Genomic DNA, 24,529 nt, shown 5'->3' with positions numbered 1-24,529 from the left:
TCTGCCTCCTCTTTTCCATTGCCCCTTTCACCTTTGTCTTTCTCCCCTTATTCTCCCTCTAGATACTCATCTTGTTTAGCAGTTTCCTCCTTGACATATGCCTTTATTTCTTCATCACCTTCCTTATTTTTCTCTTCCTCTTCCTCCTCATCTATTTCGTCTTCATCCCTCTCTACTTCTTCATCTGTTTTAGTCTCTTCTTCATCCTTTTCACTGAAATTAGGGCTAATATCATATGTGACGGCTTTGATTTCCTCCTCTATCTGCATGTCTCTGAAAATTTCCTATTGGATAGGAATTTTGAGGTTTTGGAGGGCATATTCTATGATGATTCTAATTAGCCCATGGTGGGCTAATTATTGGTAGTTTCCTTCCTGCACCTTTATGCTCATATCTATCAGTGATTGCAGAAGGAAGTATGGTATGTTGAGCCTATGGTTAGGAGGTGTTCTTGCTCCAAACCTCAATTATTCAAGAAGCCTAAAGTGATATCCATAAACCACACTATACATATCTTCACATGATATGTATTTTATAAGATGGTAGCTTAACTCATTCTAGGGGTATGGTAGGCTTGCTCTCCTCACTGCGTTTTTGTCTTCAATGGGCTCCTCTCCCTCCAGAAAGAATTTCTTCTTGGAAGTTTGACTATTTACCTTTTCTTCCTTTCTCCAAGGAACTCCTAAGGGAAGTTTGGTAATTCTTCTTATGAATTCAGGGGCAAGCACTATGGAGAGGCCTCTCACCACAATAATGGCATCGGTTTTGGTCAGTGGAATGAGGGAGAGAGAAAAATATCTAGCTACTTCATCATCATACCACCTCACTTTGTCAAAGTACACCATCCAATTATGCCTTGTGAATATTTCTAGCACAAGAGGGTGTTGGTGAATCCTTACAATGTTAATGGGCTCCCTTCTATTAAACTCCCATATCATTTTGTCTAGTGAATTTGAGGAGCAGAGATGTATGATACAAAATTTTAATGAAGGAGGAATTGGGACTGAAATTTCTGTGGATACAATTCCCTTATACAGCTATCAATTTCAATCAAAGTAGCATATGTTTATGTTCGTTTTACTTGGAAAAATGGAAGGAAATGTAGATCCTACCTCCTCATAGTCCTTGTTGTAGCGAACCCCTGTGTTTCCCCCTCTAAAATTACTCTCTTCCAATCCTGTAGATTACTTGACTGTATCCTGTAGGATTCCTGTGTGATCTTGTAGGATTTCTTGTAGGATCTTTTAGGAAGTCCTGTGCAGGAAGAAATGAAGTTTTCCTCTCCTGTAGGTTGCTTGGGGATGAGAGTGACTTTGCTAGAGTGAGCCTAGAAAGGATGTATGCATGAGTGCATGGGGATCAACGTTTATTTCCTCTTATGGTCAAGGTGAGTGAGGTGGTGTGCTGGCAGCTGAGGCATGAATTTCTATTTTTGGATAGTTGGTCCCCACTACCACATCATCATTTCCCTCACCTCGTAATAAACTCCCACTTTGGGCATCCGTAGTCATAACTGCTTTCGGCCTCATCCTTCTTTTCTTTGACTTGACTGCTGCCACGTGTGGGAGGACCATTTTTTTTGTCCTTCTTGATTGAATGTAGGTGGCCAAGTTAACTGGCCACCTTTTGCTTATAAAACAACTCATTCACAAACTTTACATATTTTTATTACATTATTCTAATGAGAGAGTGAAGAGAGATTCTTATCTATAGTAACAATACCTTGCTGCAGTTTGTTGAAGAAATGAGGTTTTTTTTGTATGTTGGTTGCACGTGATCTCTCCTTCTTCTTTCTTTATTTTATTTTATTGTCCTTTGATGGTTTCCTTGATGTGCAGGTACCTGGTGTTGAAGATGATGGTGTTTCTTGTATTCTGGAGCTTTTTCTATCCTTGGATATCCATGTTAGAAACTTGCTGCAGCTTATGATTTTTATTCTGTGGGATAGGCTGCTACAGGATTTCCTACAAGATGTCCTGTAGCTACTTCTCCCTTGGAATTTTTAATCATTTCTACTGCTGGGACTTGAGGATGATGAACATGGATAGAGAGGAGGTCTAGGATGTGTGAATAATGAGAAATAACATTCATCTATTTTTCCCTTTTACTCTTTGTCTCATTTTTTTCTTTGTGTTTTTTTTTTTTTTATATTTTTTTTGAAAACTGATTTTTTTTAATGATGAAAGCAGGGGTGATCAAGGTGGAGAGAGGTATGGTAATGAAGTGATGATGTAGGGATTTTTTTTTTTACATGGGCAGGTCATTTCCTTGCCCTAGGGTTACTTCATTTAGGATTGCCAAGCCACTGATCCTGTAGGTTTTCAAGGGATCCTGTAGGTTTACAGGGAATCCTGTAGAAAACAAAGTACCCTTGCAAACTAAGGCAAATGAGTAGAAAAATGATAGGAATGGTGGAATGATGAAGGATAATGGATGGAGAAATAAAAATATGAGTGGAATAGGTCCCTTTTGACTCTCATTTGATCCTTGATTGTCCTCCTACTGACCTGCAAACAAGTTTTCATGATTTCTCTTTTTTCTTTTTTCTTTTTCTTTTTTAATTTTGAAAATGACTAGTCTGGCTCCAAAAGGTTTTCATCCTAGCTGCTTGCCCTGGGCGCCTTAAGAGAGGTTTTCACCCAAAGATATTTTTATTTCTCTCTTTTTTTTTTACACCATTGGGCCACCCCAAGAGATTTTCAACCCAATAGTGGGACTCAGGCACCTCATGGAGGTTTTCACCTAAGTCTCCTTATTTTTTCTTTTTCCTTTTTCTCAGTGACTTGATGAGGCAAGAGCTAAGCCTTGCTCCACCACCATCACTATTTTATTGATACCATAAATTAACTCTTTCTTTCACAATGGACTTTTGTAAACTTTCAATCTGTGCACATTAACAAGTAAAGGAATGTCCTCTGCATCTATGGTTCTGATCTGCACTGAACCATTATCATGACATGTCTCTATAACATAAGGCCCTAACCATCTTGTCCTTAACTTTAGCTTAAATTCCTTATATCTGGAATCATATAACAAAGCCCAATCACCTTCTTGAAATTGCTTATCCTTGATGTTCTTATCATGCCAGATCTTCCTCTGAATTTGAGTTACCTCTGTGTGTAGGAGGGTTTGCATTCTGAACTCATCTAAACCATTCAACTAGAACAATCTCTCTTTTTGTGCACTGCTGAGATATAGATCTAGTTGGGCTGCCATCCTCAATGTATTATACTCAAATTCAATGGAAAACAGGGCCTTTTTCCCATAGACCAACTCATAGGGTGTGAATCTAGTGGTGGTCTTCCAGGTGGTATTATAGGCCCAGGTGGCCTCAACTAGTCTATCTGCCCAATATTTTCTGCTGTTGCTAACCACTTTGGTTAGGATGCCCTCCAACACTCTATTGGTCACCTCCACTTACCCATTAGCTTGTGGGTGATAGGGAGTGGAGGTTCTATGCTTGATCTTGTGTTGGCTTCGCAAGTCTTCAATCATGTTGGCGGTAAACTAGTTGCCTTGATCAGTGATTAGTTCTCTAGGGTACCCAAACTTATAAAATACATTCTCCCTTAAGAACTCAACCACCTTCTCCTCTGTTGCTTCCTTGATTTCTTTGGTTTTAGCCCACTTAGTCATATAGTCAGTGCATACAATGATATACTACTTTTGCTTGGAAGGAGGGTCAATAGGTCCAATGAAGTCCATGACCCACTTATCAAATGGCTCGAAAGTCACTTGAGGTTGTAGAGGCATTTCATCTCTTGGAGTAGGCTTTTCCATCCTTTGGCACCCGTCACACTTACTAGTATATCTTTTCACATCCTGATGAAGAGTAGGCCAATAATAACCATCTTGTAACACTTTAAATGTTGTCCCTTTTGCTGCAAAGTGACCTCTACAAGGCCCATCATGATAGGTCAGAAGGATGTCAAAGACTTCCTCCTCCTTGACACACCTTCTTAGAATTTGATCTGGGCCTAGTTTGAATAGGTTTCCCCTAATCCAAGTGAAGGGAGCACTCTTCCTCACAATCTTTCTTTTCTCTTTAGAGGACAAATTTACTGGGACTATGCATATACCAAATAGTTTTCTATGTCAGAAAACCATGGAGAGAGAAATGAAATTGAAAATAGGTGCTCATTCGGTAGTTGATCATCTCACCTGCAGGAAAAGTTAATCTAGATCAAAAATCTGCAACAACCTTTTCCTTGCCAGGCTTATCAACAATAGTTAGATCAAACTATTGTAATAAAAGTAACCATCTAATAATCTCGGCATTCACGTCCTATTTATTCTTTAAATATTTGATTGCAACATGGTCAGTATATACAGATGTTTGATATCCTATAATATAATGCCTAAATTTTTTCAATGAATGCACAACAGCTAGGAGCTCCTTTTCGGTCACTGTGTAGTTCAGTTCAGCCTTTGACAGATTTTTACTGATAAAGTAAATGGCATAAGGAAAATTTTCATCTATCTAGCTTAGGGCTTCTCCTATGGCTTTGTGTGAGGAATTAGCTTGTATATGAAAAGGAGGGACCTAACTTGGGCCTCTGAGAATCAGTGTAGTGGTTAAGTTGTCCTTTAGTGTATCCAGGGCCTCTTGATAGCTTTTTTACCATACAAACTCAGAGTCTTTGGCCAAAAACCCAAATAAAGGAGAAGCCAACTTGCTGAAGTCTTTTATATGTTGGAAATAATACTGAGAGGGGGGGGGGGGGGGGTGAATCAGTATTATCAGATCAGTAAAACTTTTTCAATTTCATACTCAGAAACATATACGCTACTTCAGTTAAGTGAACCCGCGTGTACACGATACTGTGTCTAATGCAACTAGCGTATATCCAGAGATCTTATGATTCAGTTAGCTTATCTTCAGTAAATGCATCTGAACATTATTAACCATATTAACAGTAAACAGGTGCAGTATAACAGAACAGATCATCACACAAAAGCCACACACATGAACACAAAGATATAAGGTGGAAACCCAATGTGGGTGAAAACCACCTGCTGCAAGTCATCTCAATCTTCTTCTTAATAAGAAAATCCTTTTACAATATTTGTACTGGTGCAGTCTTATACCAGTACGGGAGCTACAACCCCCTTTGCTCTTGTACTAGCCGATCCATTTACTAGTACACAGGCTGCTACCTGCTACAATGCTCCAAAGATCTCCCTTAGCTTTTGTACTAGCTTAGATACTAGTACGTAGGTGCTTGCCTACAATCTTCTCTCCTCCAGGTACCACGTTTCATCAATTTTCAGACTGGATACACTGAAGCACAACACATAATCTGAAAGGCCACTTTTCATCCAATTTTCATACTGGACCCATAACTATCATTGAAGCTCAAAACAATCATCAAACTCTGAATCACTGAAACCCTGTTAACAACACCGTCACCAGAACACAGAGCAGACACAGAACTCTGTAATAACCATCAGACCCATCTGCAACTTCAAATATCAAGCTTTACAATGTATACGCTACTTCAATGAAAGCAACCCGCGTATACACGCGGTTTTACCGAAGACAACCTGCGTACAGATCTAAAAATAACTTTTCATAACTTGCAGCTGTACCAGATATCAGTTATACCCAGAACATAACATTGCGTCAGTATGCAGATCTAGAAATACGCATAATCAACCATATAAAGATAGTTCATTTCAAACCATTTGATCCCGATCTCTCCTTAGATCTTGTTCTCCATCAACCGATGAGATCTCTCCTTAGCTCAGATCAAGCAATACATCATCAACCAATAACCTGCATACTGGATCTAATACTTCATCAGATATTCAAGCCTTTTCAGATATGCTTGCCTAATGATTTCCTTCTAACTTCAAAAACTAGGGATCAACACGTCCGTCGAGACACCAAGGTCCAAAACCATAGGCACAACTTCCAAGGAATAACCGTCGTGGACCAAAGATAAGTTTTCCACATACACGCGCTTTTACTGAAGCCAACCAGCGTGTACACGCGACTTGGTATATAGCGAACCTGCGTATACGCGACTTGGTATATAGTGAACCTGCTTGTATACGCGACTTGGGCTTAATGAACCTACGTGTATGAACTTTCTCTTCTTCTTATAGTCTGATCATCAATTCCTTGCTGCTGACCTTCTGTACTATGATTTGTCATCAGTGTGGTTTGCCATCAAGGACAACACTTATCTCATAATGCCAACATTATAGACCTTCGGTAGTATCCATCTAACCCTAGGAAACTTCTAACATCTCTATGCTTTTGTGGAGGTGGGACCCTTTGGATGATTGCTATTTTGTTTGGGTCCACCTGCAGTCCTTCCTTGGATATTGATTGACCTAGCATAGTCCCTATAGTCATCAAGAATTCACATTTTTCGTGAATGAGAGACAGGTTCATTTCAATGCATTTGCGCAACACCTTACCTAAGTTGGACAGAGCCTCCTGGAAATCACATCCATAAGGTGTAAAATCATCCATATAAATTTCTACCACATCATGGACTAACTCAACAAAGATACTTAGGACTGCTCTTTGGAAAGTGGCAAGAGAATTGCATAGGCCAAAAGGAAGGAATCTATAGGAAAAAGTACCCCAAGGACAAGTGAAGGTGGTATTATCCTGGTCTTCCAGGCTGATCTGGATTTGATTGTACCTGCTGAATCCATCTAGGAAAGAGAAAAACTTTTTCCCTGTCAGACCGTCTAGCACTTGGTCGATGAAAGGTAGAGGGAAATGGTCCTTCTTTGTGGCTTTGTTTAACTCCCTGTAATCGACACAAATCCTCCATTTACCTTTTCTTTGGAACCAACACTAAAGGAGAGACCTACTCACTGTCTGAGATAGGGTAAATGAATCCTACATCTAGTAGCTTTTCCAGTTCTTCTTTGACTATATCTTTAAGAGTTGGATTCATCCCCCTTTGGGGTTGTCAGACTGGCTTGAAACATTCTTTGATATAAATGTGGTGATTACACATCAATGGGTGCACTCCCTTTATTTCTTTGTAAATCCAAGCAAAGGCATCGTAGTGTTCCTTTAGTAGGTTGCACAACTTTTCCTCTTGGTGAACAGAAAGAGATGGGTTGATTTTAAAACTTCTCTCAGGGCTGAATTTTATGGTTTTGACATGGAAAGGGTTGGAATTGGCTAATCATAGATCCATTTGATGGTTTTTTTGGGTTTCCTTTACTACTTATTCTAAGGAAAATGTATCGGGAGTTGGAATTTGGAGTATGTGTTTAATCAAATCATCTTCATCCTGCTGTCCCCTTCCCATGGTTGTTTATAAGGTATAGAATTGGGTAGAATAAACTTCATCTTCCTACTTCTCTTCCAACCACAAAGGTAAGTCATGTTATAGAGATGGTTGAGCAGGAAGGTATAGGACTAAATGCTTGGACATATGCCCATTCTTGATAGTCATATTTCTAGCCCTGCAGCTAATGTAGGCATTGACAGTGGCTAACCAGGGCCTCCCAAGGATGAGAGGGTAATTAGTAAGCTTAGCCTTAGGCTGGAGAACTAGGAAATCTACAGGGTATTCCCAAGAGTCAATGGAGACCATCACATCCTCCACAATCCCCTCAGGGGTCACTGTGGAGTGGTCTGCAACTTGCAGAACTGTTGTGGTATTTCTCAATGAACCTTGGAGGTTGAGCTTGAGCATGGTGTCCTTGGTCATCACATTAATGGAAGCCCAAAGATCGATCAAAGTGTGTGGCACAATGGTGCCATTGATGTGCAGATCTACTACAGGGCTTCTAGGGTCCAAATAATTTGGACAAATTACCTACCCCAATGTTACGTCGGATAGTTGTCCAATGACATTAATGGTAGGGGCATCTGTTCCTCACCTCCCTGGATACTTGAAGCACTTCTCCTTCATCAAGTTGTTGTAAATAGGTACATATTTAATAGCTTGGAGAAGTGGAATTTTGGCACATAGGTTTTTCAATTCTCCTAGAAGTTCAGTCTCTTCTAGGGTAGGCTGGAGTGGTTGGGTTAACCTCTTAAGAAAGGGTGGTGGATTTACTTTAGGAATGATTTCCTCTCTTTCCTCCTCAACCTCCCTAGGTGGAGGTAGAGGTTGGTTGTCCGCGAGTACTCTCCCAAATGTCAGGTTGATTTCCTGAATCTCCATAGCATAAGCAGGATATGATATCTCTCCATTGTATACTTGTTGTGCATGTCTATTGTTCGGGTTTGGATTTAGCTAGGTAGGCATATGGGGTTGTTTAGGTGGAGTAGAGTGTATATCCTATGGTTGAGCAGGTGGTGAAGGCAATAAAGATAGAGTATTTTTGTATGGGGGCCTCCACCCCTTGGGTGGTGCATTCCACTGAGGTTGTAGTAGAGCATATGGTTGAAATGACTAGCTGGCTAGCTAGGAGGAGGTGTAGACCCGAAAGGATGAGCAGGGGGGGCCCAAGAGGGTATGGATGTGGTCTGGTTTGGGTTGTAATATGCATGGGATGACCCCTTGCATGCCCTACTTGTATGGCCCAGGCCCATGCGGTCTTCTTTGGTTTATGTAGTAGAGCTGCTCAGTTATCCCTTCGGCTCCTTGATATATGACTTTTAGTCCAGGTAAAGAAGGGCACTTGTCTATGGAGTGGTTTTCTTCACAGACTGAGCAAATTTCAATATAATTCAATTAACATTCATTCCCAGGGTGCCTCCTGGTGCATATAGGGCAGAAAATTGCTAACACTGTCTCTGCTTCCTCCTATTTTCTCTTAATGTGCATAGTGTCCATCTATAGGGCAAGGTTTTGCAACATCTCACTCTTGAAAACCTCTAGCATGTTTCCAATTTCACCCTTGATAGATGAATTTGAAGAGGATGGTCTAACCATAGGTTGACTACCCCTACCCTTTTTCCTAGCTGCCCTAGAATGGTTTCTAAAGACAATCTTGATATCCTCATAGGGTAATTGGTAGATATCCCCTCATGCTAACAAGTATACGGTATCCAAAAAATCTCCCCTTACTCCTCTAAGCAGGACTAGCTTTAGTGACTCAGGGTCAAGTGTACACCTTTTTGTAGCTAAGTTGGAATATTTCTTCATAATCTTCTAGGGATTCATCATTGCCTAAGGCCATCCTAAAAATTTTCTTTTTAGTGCCTTTAGACCTACAATAGTCTCGATACTTGTTTTTGAATGCTTCCGCATCTAAGCCCAAGTTGCGATGCTATGTCCAGGTAAACCCATGAACAAGCACAAAGCTGCATCCTTGAGAGTGGATGGAAATAGTTTCAACTTCTGATCATCATTGGTGTAGTCATAGGTTCGGCATATGACAACAAAATCAAATAAAAAAGTGTCTGGATCTTCTGAGGTAAGGCCATGGAAATGAGGAAGGGCAGAGGGGCTTATATTTTTTATCCTAGTATCCCCATTGGTTTCCCTGATGGGGAAGGCACCCTGAACTCTTTGCTTATTTCCTTTGTCATTTCTATTTTCAGCCATTGGTTCAGTAGGAATGGGTTCTTCTTCTTCTTCTTCCCCTATAGGTTCTCAAAATATTTTTGGTTGCTCACCTAATGGTTCCTACAGTTCACAACCACCAAAGAAGAGGGAAGGTTGGCTATTTGAGGAAGTGGAGGCATTTGGCAAAAATTTCCCTAAGTTATCCCTATTCCTATGAGGCATGACAAAATGTTTTTGTTGTGTTTTGTGTTTTTATTAAACTTTGAAAGTAATTGCAGACTAAATGAAAACTATTGATTAAATGAAAAATTAACTGCTTCATTGAAATCTTACTTGTAGAATGGAAAGGAAAGCAAAGAATGCAGAATGGAAAAGGAAGCAAACTAAATTACTTTTGCAGAAATGAAACTACTAGCAGAATATTACAAACAAGAAATAGAAGAAAGAAAGCAGTAATCACATATTACTCAGACACCTCCCCAAAAACGACGCCAAAAAGTGTTGAGCACCAGTATTGCAACAAGAATGCTGCAACTCCTAGGGCTACCAACTTTACTTTATCAAACCGGGGTTTGTACAAACTTAGAGGTGGCAATGCTGTATATACAAGTAAAAGTGATGGTTCTGCCTTTTGTCACTATTCAGCTGCCGAGAGACCACTAGGGTTTTCAAGGCAGACTTCTATGGATTTAGAAGAAGCTTTATTACTGATGAAAGAAAGAGAAATCTACTCTAGGAGAAAGCTTGTCTACTTCAATAAGGAAAAGGACTGAAATCCAATGCCAAAAACACACCATTTCCTAACTAACTACTGAGAAACTATGCTTTACAAGAATGCTATGCTAACATGTATGAAATGCTACTGTCCTAAGAATGGAAGTTCAAAACATCAAACGTCACTGTTGTGCATGTAAAGGACTGAAATAAATCTGTTTTTTTTTCTTTTTATTCTTTTTATGGAAAAACAAGTGTGAAAGCTAATCTCTTTTGGTGGTGTGGTAGGTACCTTAGGGATGCCGATGGATGGTTGGAAGGTTTTGGAGACTCATAGGTGACCTTGTGTGTCTTCCTAGAGGTTTTCCCTCAATTCAACCTCAAAACAGACCACTACAGGAAAACCTACAAGATGTCCTAAAAACCTGCAGGATTCCCTGTATTTCTATAGGATACAACCAAAAGAAAAATCATGGGTGCTGAAGGTGACAGAAGGCTTAGGGAAGGTGGTTGGTGGATGGAATGGAGTGTGAAAATGCCTAGGATCACTCAGAACGCAAAACAAAGGTTGGGAGATGGTTGGATTTGCTCAACATGCTTGAAGAAGTTTCCTTGAAGAATGATGAAATTGGTGAGGGTCTTAGTGAAAGTGAGGAATGATCATGGATGGATGAAGTTGGAAGGAGGTTGCTTGCTATGAAATATTTCTCTACTTCTGAAACACCTGCACTGCATAAAACAATGATATTTGCCCAAAAATCATGTAAACAAGAAGAATTTCAATGAGCTAGAAAAACATAGTTTAATGAGCTAGTTGTCTACTTCATGCATGATGAAAATTTGGAGAATAAGATGAAATCATTAATCAGATCTACTTTAAGACTGAAAATATAGGAAATGGTAATTAAATCCTACACTTTCAAACTGATCAAATGTTGGTTCAAGTACAGTAAACTCTAACTTCTATGAGAAAGTAGAAATCTGTCTTTTTGGGGCTGCATAAGGGTCCTTTCCTCAAATCATGATCCATGAAGGAAGAAGTGAGGCCAAGACACCTATTGAAAGCTTTTTGGTGTTCCATTTATCCCTTCTAACCTACTATTGAAGTAAAGCACAAATGAAAGAAAACTAATAAACAAACTATTCAAATCTACACTACTTGCAATGAAATACTTCTAAGGACAATTTAACCATGAATATATGAAACTAATATAAGCATACAGATACAAGAAGTGGAACCTTTGCTGCTAGGTTTTGGCCTAACCCAAGAGATTTAGCCCTCTGAGTTAACATAGTACTGGATCATGAAAAATCTCATTCTCATTATCAAAACAGAAAATTACATGGCAATGTCTTCCACAAGTCTGGAGCTCAAAAATAACTAGTGTTTTTACAACAAAAATTCGAATCCTAACGAGGCTCTAGGTCTATTTATTTATACAACTGAAGTTCCCAATGACTTCCTTAAATCTAGGGATGCTCAACTCACAAACTCAAGATGAGCTAACTCTTTGACTATCACTTGCTCGGCTGCCTTTTGATCTTCATGACTTGGCTGCTTGTACTCCGAGCTGGTGTGATTGATGGAGGAATATTTGAATGAGGGAGGAGTAAATGAGGAGGATTTACCTCCTACAATCTCTCTTCCTTGTCCCATTCTATTTTCAATCCTTAATCTTGCCAAAATTCCCTGATTTTCTCTCACAAACCTACATTCAATGCACATTAGTCCACTAGGCATAATATCTCACTTTAACTCATCTCATTAAGAAAAATATAATCAAAACATGTAATAAGTTGTGAGAAGAGTTGATTTGACTAATCTAGGAGGTGAATGAAGGTCCATATAGTTATCCAATGATGAGGCTCATCATGCATCACTACTCGACCCTCCAAACTGATGAACAACAATATTTCTTGGAGATGATCTTGGCCCCTAGCATACAAGCCCTGCCTATAGCTAACAACCTCCCTACCACCATCTTTTTTGAACCTATCTAACCCTTCATGTCTCAAATTTCCCATATGCTGGGGGATGATGATGCCAGCATAGCTAACAAAGCCACCTTGGGGTTTTTAAGACAAATGATGCAGCCTAGCCACTTATTTGATATTCTAGCCTACCTAGCTGAGGCCATAAGGTTTCAACTACACCATTTTTCCACCACATTGTTTTAGGTACTATTCCCTATTGTTCTACCTATTTGCTTATACCCACGGGGATGCGTTTGAGTGCATGGTCCTTAGCTTCATCAATGGCAACAAGCATAAGAGGTTTGTTTTTGACTGGGAGATTGTTGTTAGAAGGAGGGCAGATTTCGATGGCTACTCCCAATTCATATCCACTAATATGGCCGTCTCATACAAGATTATTCATGGTTCCCCCCCCCCAAGAGTTCTCCCCTAGAAAAGAGAGCTTCTCCAGCTCAACAAAGATATTTGGGTAGGGGAATTTTTTAGGATCATACCGAGATCAGGGTTTATGGCTATGAGCTTCCCCTTACCATCTACCTGTGTTCATGCTTATGAGGATATTTTCCTTAGGATTTATCACAGAGTCTCAACATGGGAAAGCTCCTTTTTGTCCCTGCAAAGAAGGGACATGTGTTCAAATTAAGAAAGCACGTGGGTCCTTTTGTTGTGAACTCTAGGAAAACCTTCAAGGCAGTTGAATCATTACTAAAGAAAATGAATTTTGAGCTAGGATATGTTTAACACTATGATCCATGGAGGGAGAAGATCAAAACTTCAACTTATGAACATGAGTATAGGCCTGAAATTGAACGGAAAGTGTTGTAGGGATTAATGCATGGGTGGTTGTAGATATAAGAACCCTCTCGAGTCTCTCGGGACCCAAGGGAGATGAAATTAGGTGACTTGCAAATATTCAAAGATACATAATGTAGTTTGGCCAAATATCTTAGTGTGGCAAAGGGAGGGCTGCTTCACCCGCTCATAGAATAGAACATGCACATAGAAAAGACAATAAGTAACCTTCACATCATATACATCTTGATGATTAAAATAATTAGCATATAGGAATATATAAAACTAGAATGCATGTAAGAGAACCATCAATCTAGAATTCGTATCAACATATACAGAAAGAAGTCTCAACATATACAGAAAGAAGTCTCAACATCATCAAGTAGACATAATAAGAGGAAATATATATTATCAGATGAAACATAGTTACCAATCAAATGAGAAAATGACCTAGTACCCATTTTTTCGAGGTAGCAAAAAATCACTTGATTTTGAAAAGTGGTGATGCAGAATACACCCTTTTTTTTAGCATATTTTTCACACTTTAAATTTTCTTATGTATCAAGTATGAACATTTTTTTTAGATGTTAGTGATTTTCATGCTGATTTTGAAAAGTGTTGATGCAACATCAACCCATTTTTTTAGAGGGTTGATTTTGACACTTTAATTTTTCTATTGCCTTTTTCTTCCCGTAAGATTTTTTTTAAGTGTATTTTTTGTATTTTTGTGTTTTCATTTTTCTTTTCAATTTTTTTTGTAATGAAATCTTAATTTTTCGTGTTGTTAAAAAAAATGGTCAATATTTTAAAGTTAGTATTTTCTATATGTTTATGTAATGTTAATTAAAATATCAATGGACATCAAATAATTGTCACTAAAAAACAATAATTTTAAACATTTGACAAAAAATAACACATTTTCAATATAAATATAATGAAAAAATACACATTTTTAGACTTTTTGTAAAAAATCACATGTCAAATAAACGATTTTTTTGGGAAAATCCTAACAAAAAATTTTAAGAAATAGCATCTTTTATGAATTTCATGTTAAAAAATAATAGTAATCACACATTTTTTACAAAAAAAAATAAAATAATTCACATAAAAATTAAAGTAAAAATCAGATAATACAAATATTGAACATATAACAACAATAATCAAATTCTCATTCTTCTCATAAAATCTCAAAGTCAAAACATTACAAGTAAAACTAATGAAGATCTCTCAAAATTGAGCTTGATTTGCAATCATAACTTAAATGTCATCAACAATATCATATAATCCATGTTCATCGTCTTCTTCAGCTTCATTATTTTCTTCTTCCACAATATTTCCTGCTTGAGTTTCCTCATTTTCCTCTTCTAATGGATCTTTCATGTCTACAAATCTCCTAAAGTGTCCTTTTTCGAATCATTCCATATAATGGTGGTTGAGGTTCCTTCGTCTTTTTTTCCACACATGATTCATTAAAATCTCCTTTCCTCAAACCAACTTCTTGCATTGCATATAGAAGAAATTGAAGAGCATTAATTCTTTGTTGAATAAAATTGCATTGTAGTGGGTCTCTTTCAATCACAATGGAATTTATTCCTTTTTCTAGGCAACATGCTAGTGTTGTATCTAATCATCAAGCACAAAAACAATAAGTAAGTAAATTAGTATAAACACATAAAAACAAAACAAAAAATATTAAAATTCAATTTTATATAATAAAACCTACCTAAATCTAAAAATAAATCCAAAACCCAGTCTCCTTCATTTGAACATAAATCTATAAGATAATTAATCAATATTTGTGGTTTTTGATAAATGTTAACTATCTCTTCTTTTGCATATTTATCCTCATATGTTAACTTTTTATGACAACATCATGAACTAGTGCTTGGCTATGACTCTTTCCATCTATTTGGTTCAGAATAATGGACTTATAACTATCATCTTTTGCCCAACATTCAACATGGATGCACTCACAATCACTTGTAAATGGTTGATCTCTGCAAGAAATAAGATTTGACTCTTTCCTGTAACACAACATAGTAAAAGTTCAATCCACTTGTACATAATTTTTTTTTTGCATTAATCAAACATACAATTTCAATGTTTTAGATGTAAGCTGCATCCTTGACTTTGATTTTCCCTTTAAGCTTGTTAATAACATTGCAAATTGTGTGTCAAAATGAAATGTCACAAATCTCCAAAGTGGTGATGTTGTGACTTCTTGGAACCCAGTAACAACTTTATTAAAATCTTGATAAGTGTAAGGCTCACTATCATATCCAATGTCTGGGAAATTGAAACCATGAGGAATGTCTGCAATAACCACGGCATATTCCCTTTTAGGTATGAGTTTTGCAATTTCTTCATAGTCACCTTGTATTAGATGATATTGGATAGTGTCTAGCCCATTCCAAATGAAATGAGAAAGAGTAGGATCAAGTTCAACACTCCTAAGATGCTTCTTTCTCGACCTTTTCAATTTAATTTTTTCAATGAAGCTTTTGAGAATATTTGGTACTCCATTCACATCCTTCTTCGACATATTTAATGAAATAAACAAATATAAGTATAAGTAATAAAATAAAATAAAAAATTATATGAATAAAATGAATGTAAAAATCAACATACCTTTTTGAATGCAAGATAAAAATCTTTAAGTGTTGTTGTAGAACTTGATTTTGGGTAGTTGAGTACAACATCATTCCAACTCTCTTCATTCAACATTTTAACCATATGTTCTTGTATTTTCATATAAATCTTATGACTGAATAAATAAAGTAAAAATTGTTAATATAGTGATATGTATAACAAATAATACCAACAACAATATGTTATATTTAAAAGAAAATTATAATCCAAGAAAAAATAAAAGTAATTCAACAAAATTACTTTTGAAATTCCGAGCACATTTCCTCCAATGACAATTCACCTGACTTCACACGACATAATATTGATTTGACTAGTTTGTCATCTTTCACTCCTTGCAATGTTCTCCAAGGTGTGATAGTCATATCATCTGGAAGTTGCTTCATTTCAGGACCTGTCTTACTGTTGGTACATATTATGGGTTTAAAATTTTTAACCTTCTGATTTTTTATGGAAATATTCTCCCACATTTCGAAAATGTCATCAATCAATTCCCATATCTCTCCTGTTCTAAATGCCAACTGGAAAATGTTATCTATGCCTCTGAATAGTTTTGAATTTACTTTTCCACCTTTTGATTTGATTCTATCCTCAATTTGATAACCTGTTTCCATACAACATTCCTTCCGAAAGCTTAAACTGACCTTTGTCTTATCCCCACCACATTTTTCTACAAATTCATTATGAATAAATCTGACCCTTTGGATGAAAGTCATAGAAATTCTATACTCATTATCTGCATTATGATCCCATGCCAATAACTTTGCCTCTGTTTCTGTTAAACCAACATAAATGATGCATTTCACTGTTTCAAAAAGATAGTTTCCAGGATATTCCTTGATCAATTATCTTTTGGCCTCTGCGAATGGTTCCCTCCAATTAAATAATTTCTGTAGACAAAACATTGTGTCCTATCAAATGACTCCTTATCGGGAACTTGATTTGGATCAACAAGAACCACATAATCCACCACATTTGCATATGGATTGTATATGATTAATGTTTTCAAATTATGGACATGTAGGTGATGTGCCTATCTAATTTGACATTGAGATTGTCCTTTATCTGACCTATAGAATTGGGTGACATTAAGCTGAAATGTTTTTCCACCATTAATTAATTTATTCTTACTCAAGTGATTCTGAATGGCATTTTGTTTTGTTTTCATTATGCCATCCTCTAAATCAACATCTGGTGTTATGATTTCTTTGCTTCCTTTAAAACTTTCACTTTGTTCCTCACTGTTGCTTATGATTCTAACAAATTTACTAATTTTTTTATTTCTTCTTCTTCCTAGTTAGCATATCTTCTTCTACATAAATAATCTCCTCATCATCAAGTGGAAGAGCAACATCCATGGGCATTTTTCTTTTCAATGTTTTATTTCTTTTCTCCTTTTCAACAACAATTCTAACCTCCTCCTCACTAATGGAAACATATTTTTGAGCTTCAACTTTAGCTACAACTGCCACATCTTCAAAAGAAACATGTTTACCTTTGTTAGATTGACCCACCATATGGATTCTTTGTTGACCCTCTATATGTACCATTGTAGTGTCATGAATTGTTGATTTTTGCTTCATTCTCTTTTCTTGTTCTAAGTCTATATGGAAATTGTTGATCACATTTATAATATTTGGCTCCACATAATAAATACCCTCCAGCATCATTGAAAGACTCTTAGAAAAATTCTATCAAAGAAAATACAATATGTCAATGATCAACCATTTATAAAAAATTTAATGATCCTTACAATAATACACTACAAATAAATATAAATAAGCATACGTACAATGTTAGTTGAAATGTTGGATGAGATTTCTTCACACAATGGTGTAGATTCTTCATCTATGTCATACTTGTTCTTTGAAAGATGATATCTAACCTTTTCATGTGACTTGGGAAATTTTGCAAGAACATAAACATTGTTTGAATTCGGCACCAAACATGTGTCTCATACTCTGCCTATCACCTCATATAGTTCACCCATGTAAATCATACCACAGTATAGATAGAGATGTGTACTATCATCAGATTCAACATCTTTAACATGCCATGTAAAATTTGTTTTATTTATTTCTCGTGAATTCATCCATTCAGAAATAATCTTTGGTGTACTTGATGGGCCAGTTGGTCGAATTTTATGATGTTTCTTAGTTCAAGTATGTTCAGTAGTCTTCAAAGTGTGTCCACCTGCAACTTTAGATGATGGAATTGTTGTCTTTGTTCCAAACATATTCACAAGGACCTTCCTTGATGCCATCTTCCTGAAAAACATATATATATATATATTTTAGTTAATCAAAAAGCCATATATATTACTTAAAAATTTAAAACAATAAAATAAAAACACTGAGACTATAATTGTTATTTAAATATAAAAATAAATTAAATTGTATGTAGTTTTTAAAATTTGTCATAAAATTTATATATACAAATTTATAAAAAATTATTATATACATTTTTTATTTATATAATTTTGAAATTATTAAATATAAATATAATTTTTTTATTTTTAAATGATTTATATCTCCATTTTTATAAAAATATAATTATATATTAAATTTTAAATTATTAAAATCAACAAATTATATATATATATATATATATATATATATATATATATATATATATATATATATATATATATATATATATATATATATATATATATATATATATCTATATATATATATATATATATATATATATATATATATATATATATATATAGATATAGATATATATTATATAATTTTTTAGCAAAAGTTTTTGGGGGAAAACTTTGGAGGGAAATTTTTCGGTGAAAAAATTTGGGGGAAAACTTTAGAGGGAAATTCTCAATCTCTAAGTTATATATTGTCATTGGGAGTGAGTTCATTTGTATCATTCGACATCTTTTGGTTGAAGGTCAAGGATTCTTCTGATAGTGAAGTTTTTCTTTTTTTAGCATCAACATCTTCGTGATGCAACAACTCTATTCATTTTGATGAATGTAAAATGAATTCTTTCACTATGAATAGAGTGACAAATTTTCCACTTGGTCTTAATCCTAAGGATGATGAGAACAACATTGATGAAGGGCAACAAAAAGAATTTCCTGTGAATAGAGAGTCAATTTTTCCACTTCCCTCTAATCCTAAAGATTATGAGAGAACCACTGACGAAGGGGGGGATGAAGAATTTCCAGACTCAAAGTTTCCACATAGTCCTAATCCTAAGGATTATGAGAGCAACACTGATGAAGTGGGGGATGAAGAATTTCTAGAGTCAAAGTTTACACTTCCTCCTAATCATAAGGATTGTGGGAGCACCACTGATGAAGGGGGGGACGAAGAATTTGCAAAGTCAAAGTTTCCACATAGTCTTAATCTTAAGGATTATGAGAGCACCACTAATGAAAGGGGGGATAAATAATTTGTAGAGTCAAATTTTCCACTTCTTCCTAATCCTAAGGATTATGAGAGCACCACTGATGAATGGGGGGATGAAGAATTTTAAAAGTAAAAGTTTCCACATAGTCCTCATCCTAAGGATTATGAGAGCACCACTGATGAAGGGGGGGATGAAGAATTTGCAGAGTCAAAGTTTCCACATAGTCCTAATCCTAAGGATTATGAGAGCACCATTGATGAAGGGGGGGATGAAGAATTTGCAGAGTCAAATTTTCCACATATTCTTAATCCTAAGGATTATGAGAGCACCATTGATGAAGGGGGGGATGAAGAATTTGTAAAGTCAAAGTTTCCACCTATTCCTGATCCTAAGGATTATGAGAGCACCACTAATGAAGGGGGGGGGGGAGATGAAGAACAATTTCTAGTAAATAGAGATTCAAAGTCTCCACATAGTCCTAATCTTAAGGATTATTAGAGCACCACTGAAGCAGTGTAAGATGAAGAATTTCCATTAAATAGAAATTCAAAGTTTCCACTTATTCCTAATCCCAAGGATTATGAAATCACAACTGATGAAGGGGAGGATGAGGAATTTTGTGTAAATGATAATTTGACTATGAATAGAGAGTCATATTTACCACTTAGTCATAATCCTGAGGATTATTTGAGCACTAGTGATGAAGGGGAGGATGAAGAGTTTCTTGCAAATAATAATTTTACAGGCACAAATGTCAATAATGCATTTTCTCTAAGTGAGTGTTTCAAAGGTAGTCGTGGTGATGATGAATTGAGTCCTCCAAGGGAGGTTTTCAAAATTAGGGATGAATATAATGAAAAATTTCATCTGAGTCAAGATTTCAAAAGCACAGATGTTGGTAGTGAAGAATTTCCTTCAAGTGAGGATAGTAATGAATATTTTTCCAAGTAATGATGGTTGTAAAGTCAAAGTTTCCACCTATTCCTAATCCTAAGGATTATGAGAGCACCACTAATGAAGGGGGGGGGGAGATGATGAAAAATTTCTAGTAAATAGAGATTCAAAGTCTCCACATAGTCCTAATCTTAAGGATTATTAGAGCACCACTGAAGCAGTGGAAGATGAAGAATTTCCATTAAATAGAAATTCAAAGTTTCCACTTATTCCTAATCCCAAGGATTATGAAACCACAACTGATGAAGGGGAGGATGAGGAATTTTGTGTAAATGATAATTTGACTATGAATAGAGAGTCATATTTACCACTTAGTCATAATCCTGACGATTATTTGAGCACTAGTGATGAAGGGGAGGATGAAGAGTTTCTTGCAAATAATAATTTTACAGGCACAAATGTCAATAATGCATTTTCTCTAAGTGAGTGTTTCAAAGGTAGTCTTGGTGATGATGAATTGAGTCCTCCAAGGGAGGTTTTCAAAAGTAGGGATGAATATAATGAAGAATTTCATTTGAGTCAAGATTTCAAAAGCACAGATGTTGGTAGTGAAGAATTTCCTTCAAGTGAGGATAGTAATGAATATTTTCCAAGTAATGATGGTGATGAATTTTCTAACTATGTTCGTCAGTATAATATTCCTCATACTGATGATGAAAATGATTTTGCAAATAATAATGAAATGAGGGAGACGTTGCAAGAAAATATTGTATCTAGGAGTAGGAGTATGCCTTTTCATATCAATCCAAAATATTCTAGTTATACAAGGGTTAGGACAGAATATCTCACAAGTCGAAGTTCTATTTGTGATTTGATTTCAAGTGAATGTTGTCGAAATTATTGCTTGAAACATATGGATTTTAAGTTTACTTTGGAGCAAAGAGAGAAATATCTATCAATGAATAAAATCATGGAAAAATATTTTTTAGTGGGTTGCATGCAATCTACACTGGCAGGTTATGATTATCATATTGGGGATGTATTGATTTGTAGGAAGACATTAAAAATGTTGCATTCATTTGGTAATTTTCATTTGTTAAGAATCCAAGAAATACTGGAAAAAGACCCTACATATTATTCAAAAGTACGTTATAAAAGAGAGGTTTGACCATCAACAATTACTGCAATGTCATGGATGAAATACTTATTTTCAAAGCATGGAGAGTGTATGCCAAATAAAGACACAATACATATTCCAGGTAATCTCTAAAGACGATAAATATACAACTTATACAGAGAATATGCAGAAGCTTCTGAAGGAGATGGTAATTTTATTACATATTCATATTTTACAAGGATATGGAGGAACAAATTCAATAATGTTCTTATTCCTAAGAAGACAAGGATGGGGATTTGCAGTACATGTGCTGCTCCTAAATAAAAATAGATAAATTTCAAGGGGTGGAAAGAGGTATGCTTTCCTAACATTATTTTTAAAAATTGGATACTTATCAACTATGAAAATATATTTATTAATTGATTTCTTTTATTTTATGTGCATATTCCATTGTCAAAGCACTTTAAGAGCATCACAATGAGAAAACAAGTGAAAGACAAAAATTGTATAAACATAGAAAAGAGTGTTATGATAATCCAAATAAATACTTGGGTTTGATAATTTATGGCATGGACCAAAAGAAAACACTTCTGCCAAATTTTTGTCCACACACCAAAAAATTTACAGGAAGAAAATTTTGTTCAGTTTCACTTGGTTGGTTGTATGGTCTTTAATGGGAAGATGTTGCCAAAGGTTTACTTCACAACTCCAAATATTCATAATGATGCAAATATTAACATAACTATAATCCATAATGTTCTCTCTAATTGGTATGGTATTCTTCTTGAAGTTTTGTATCTGTAATTGGACAACACAAACCGTGAAAATAAAAATCAAGTTCTTTTCGGATATCTAAACGTGCTTGTTCAATTGGGAATTTTTAAAAAGGTAAAGGTTGGTTTCCTTCTTGTTGGGCAAACTCATGACCATATTGATCAGATGTTTAGTCGTTTTTCAGTAACAATGAGGAGGAAGAATGATGGGAGCCTTCCATCATTAATTGAATGTATTAAGAAAACATACATTCCAGAGCCTATTTTCATGTGCTCGAAGAAAATATTGGCATGAGAAGGTTTATTATAGGATTGCATGGTGAAGAGAAATGCATTGAAAATCTTAATGGCATTAGCTTCCAGCATCAATTTCGTATCAAAAAAATTGATGGAAAAAAACTTATATGGGGAAAGAAGTATTCAACTATTGCAAAATGGGAGCTGTCATCAGGTTTAGCATTTTTGAAGGTCATTTGAGATCATCCAATATTTGCATCAAAGATAATATTATTACAACCAATTTCTAAACTCAATAATGCACAAAGGCATAAGAGAGAGATAAATTATTTTGTATGTCTAGAAGAAATAAAAAGATGTATTAGAGATAGATATGACTACTTTGATGTTTCGGATTCAGTTTGGTGGGAGTATGATTTCAATGATCAAAGTGATATCATCTCAATATCTGGAAATGAATATACACTTTTGAAGACTCCATTTATTTGGACTCAAAATATGCCAAATGAATAGGAGGAAAGACACATTGTTGAACAACAACAATCTCAAGGCATTATGAATTCTCAATAGGAAGAAGAAAGAGAAATCTATATTGGTTCTAGAAGATTGCATGCACAACGTGAAGCCATGGAAGACCTTTACATGGGTTCTATGCAGGATGTTAAGGAGGGTTGCATGATAGCAGTATTAGCAGATGGAGATCCACTTGGCTATCCATTTTGGGTTGCGAAGGTTATAAAATTCATTAAATAAAATGAAGATATTACAGTTGTTGAGGTACATTGGTATGCCACAAATACCCACCCATTCAATGGTGTGTACAAGCCAGAGATGGTAGTTGATAAACAAATTCGCAGAAAGAGAAAAAGAAAGGGTACAAATATAAATCGCCACCACACATACCTATTAAAATTGGAGGATGTTGACATACTTGTCTATGACTTCAATTTAACAAAGAGAGGAACTCCTCACTTCAAGACCATAGATATTTTGAAGAAGTTGCTACGAGAAGGAACAATGTTGAGACAGGAGTCTGCTGAAGCTAGTCATAGATCTAGAACACTTTTGAAACCTGAAATGGTGGGCATGCATGTTGAATCAAATGGGGTTCTAGTTGATGAAAGAGAAGAATATGGGTCATCTTCATCTGCATCTAGTCATTCATCTAAAGGTGTAGATTTTGATGGTGTGCCAGATCCTATGGATGATTTTGAATAAATGTCTAAGACATTTTATGTAAATGATGTTTGCATGGTAATTTGAAATAAATAGTTTGACTTCCATATGATCTTACATGAAGTTATGAGTCATTTATATGTTTTTTGGATTTAATGTTTTAATTAAAATAAATTCATGTCTTTACAGATGTTTGCATGGTAACTTGAAATAAATATTTTGACTTACATATGATCTTACATGAAGTTATGGGTCATTTCTATGTTTTTTGGATTCTCTACTTTAATGTATGTGATATTCAATCTATGAATGTTGATATTTTGATTAAAAGTAAATAAATATTAGAAATTAATGTTGATTTTTTAAATTATACACTGATTTTGTGATGATATTATTTATTGTTATCATTTGGTATAAGATGGTTTTAAAATTGTTGAAATTGTGATGCCTCATTAAAAATAACACTTCGTTTTGATGGTTAATTTTTAGGTTTTTGTTGCGATAGGATAAGTTGTCTTAGGCTAAAATTTGAAAAGAGCTATAGTTTTAGCCTTTGAAATAAAAATGTCTCTTGGAATAATGAATGTTCCATTTACTTGTTCATTTTTAAAAATTGTTTTAGTCATATAATTTGTAGATAATTTCATGGTTGGAATGTGTCAAAAACTAAATGTTTTTAATTACATGGTTGAAAATTTGTTAAAATCTTAAGGTTTTTCTGAAATATAATATTTTATCTTTAATGCTATGGTTGAAAACAATTACAATTTCAAGGTTTTTTAGAGTCAAGATATTTTATCTTTAACAACATGGATGGAAATAGTAGGAATTATCAGGATTCGGGACATGATATTTTATATTGAACATCATGTCCGAGAATTGTTGGAATTTTACAGTTTTTCAAAGTCTAGATATTTTTATCTTTAACTCCATTGCTAAAAAATGTCAAAATTGTAACCTTATTTTTTTTTGTTATTCTAGAATAAACACTTATTTTTTAAGGGTGTTTTTTTCATCCATTTTTCAAAACAAAAATGGTTTTTACTTCCATTTAAAAAAAATGTTGAAAATTTACCCTAAAAAAAAAACATCATTCTTTCATAAACAATTTTCATTTTTTGGTTGTTTTTTCATGTTTTTTGGGGTTTTGGGGCTAGAGTACCCGTTTTGAGGTAATAGTTCCCGTTTGATCAGTAACTATGTTATGAGAGAAGAATGATTACAACCATGGTTTCTAGATCAAGTCTTCCCTTAGCTCCTTGGCTTATTTCTCTCTCTTTGTCTCAACTCTTTGACAACATAACAATATTGATCTCAAAAAGTATGATCCCTATTACAATGGTGAAGCCTCTAATTTATAGATCAGGAGAGGCTCTCTCCTTTCCAATTTCTTCATG

This window comes from Pinus tabuliformis, chromosome 7, assembly GCF_031772625.1.
Source record: "Pinus tabuliformis cultivar Carrire ecotype Pingquan chromosome 7, CPIR1, whole genome shotgun sequence".
Taxonomy (NCBI): Eukaryota; Viridiplantae; Streptophyta; class Pinopsida; order Pinales; family Pinaceae; genus Pinus; species Pinus tabuliformis.
The sequence above is the reverse complement of the archived record's forward strand: the minus strand, read 5'-3'. Positions refer to the sequence as shown.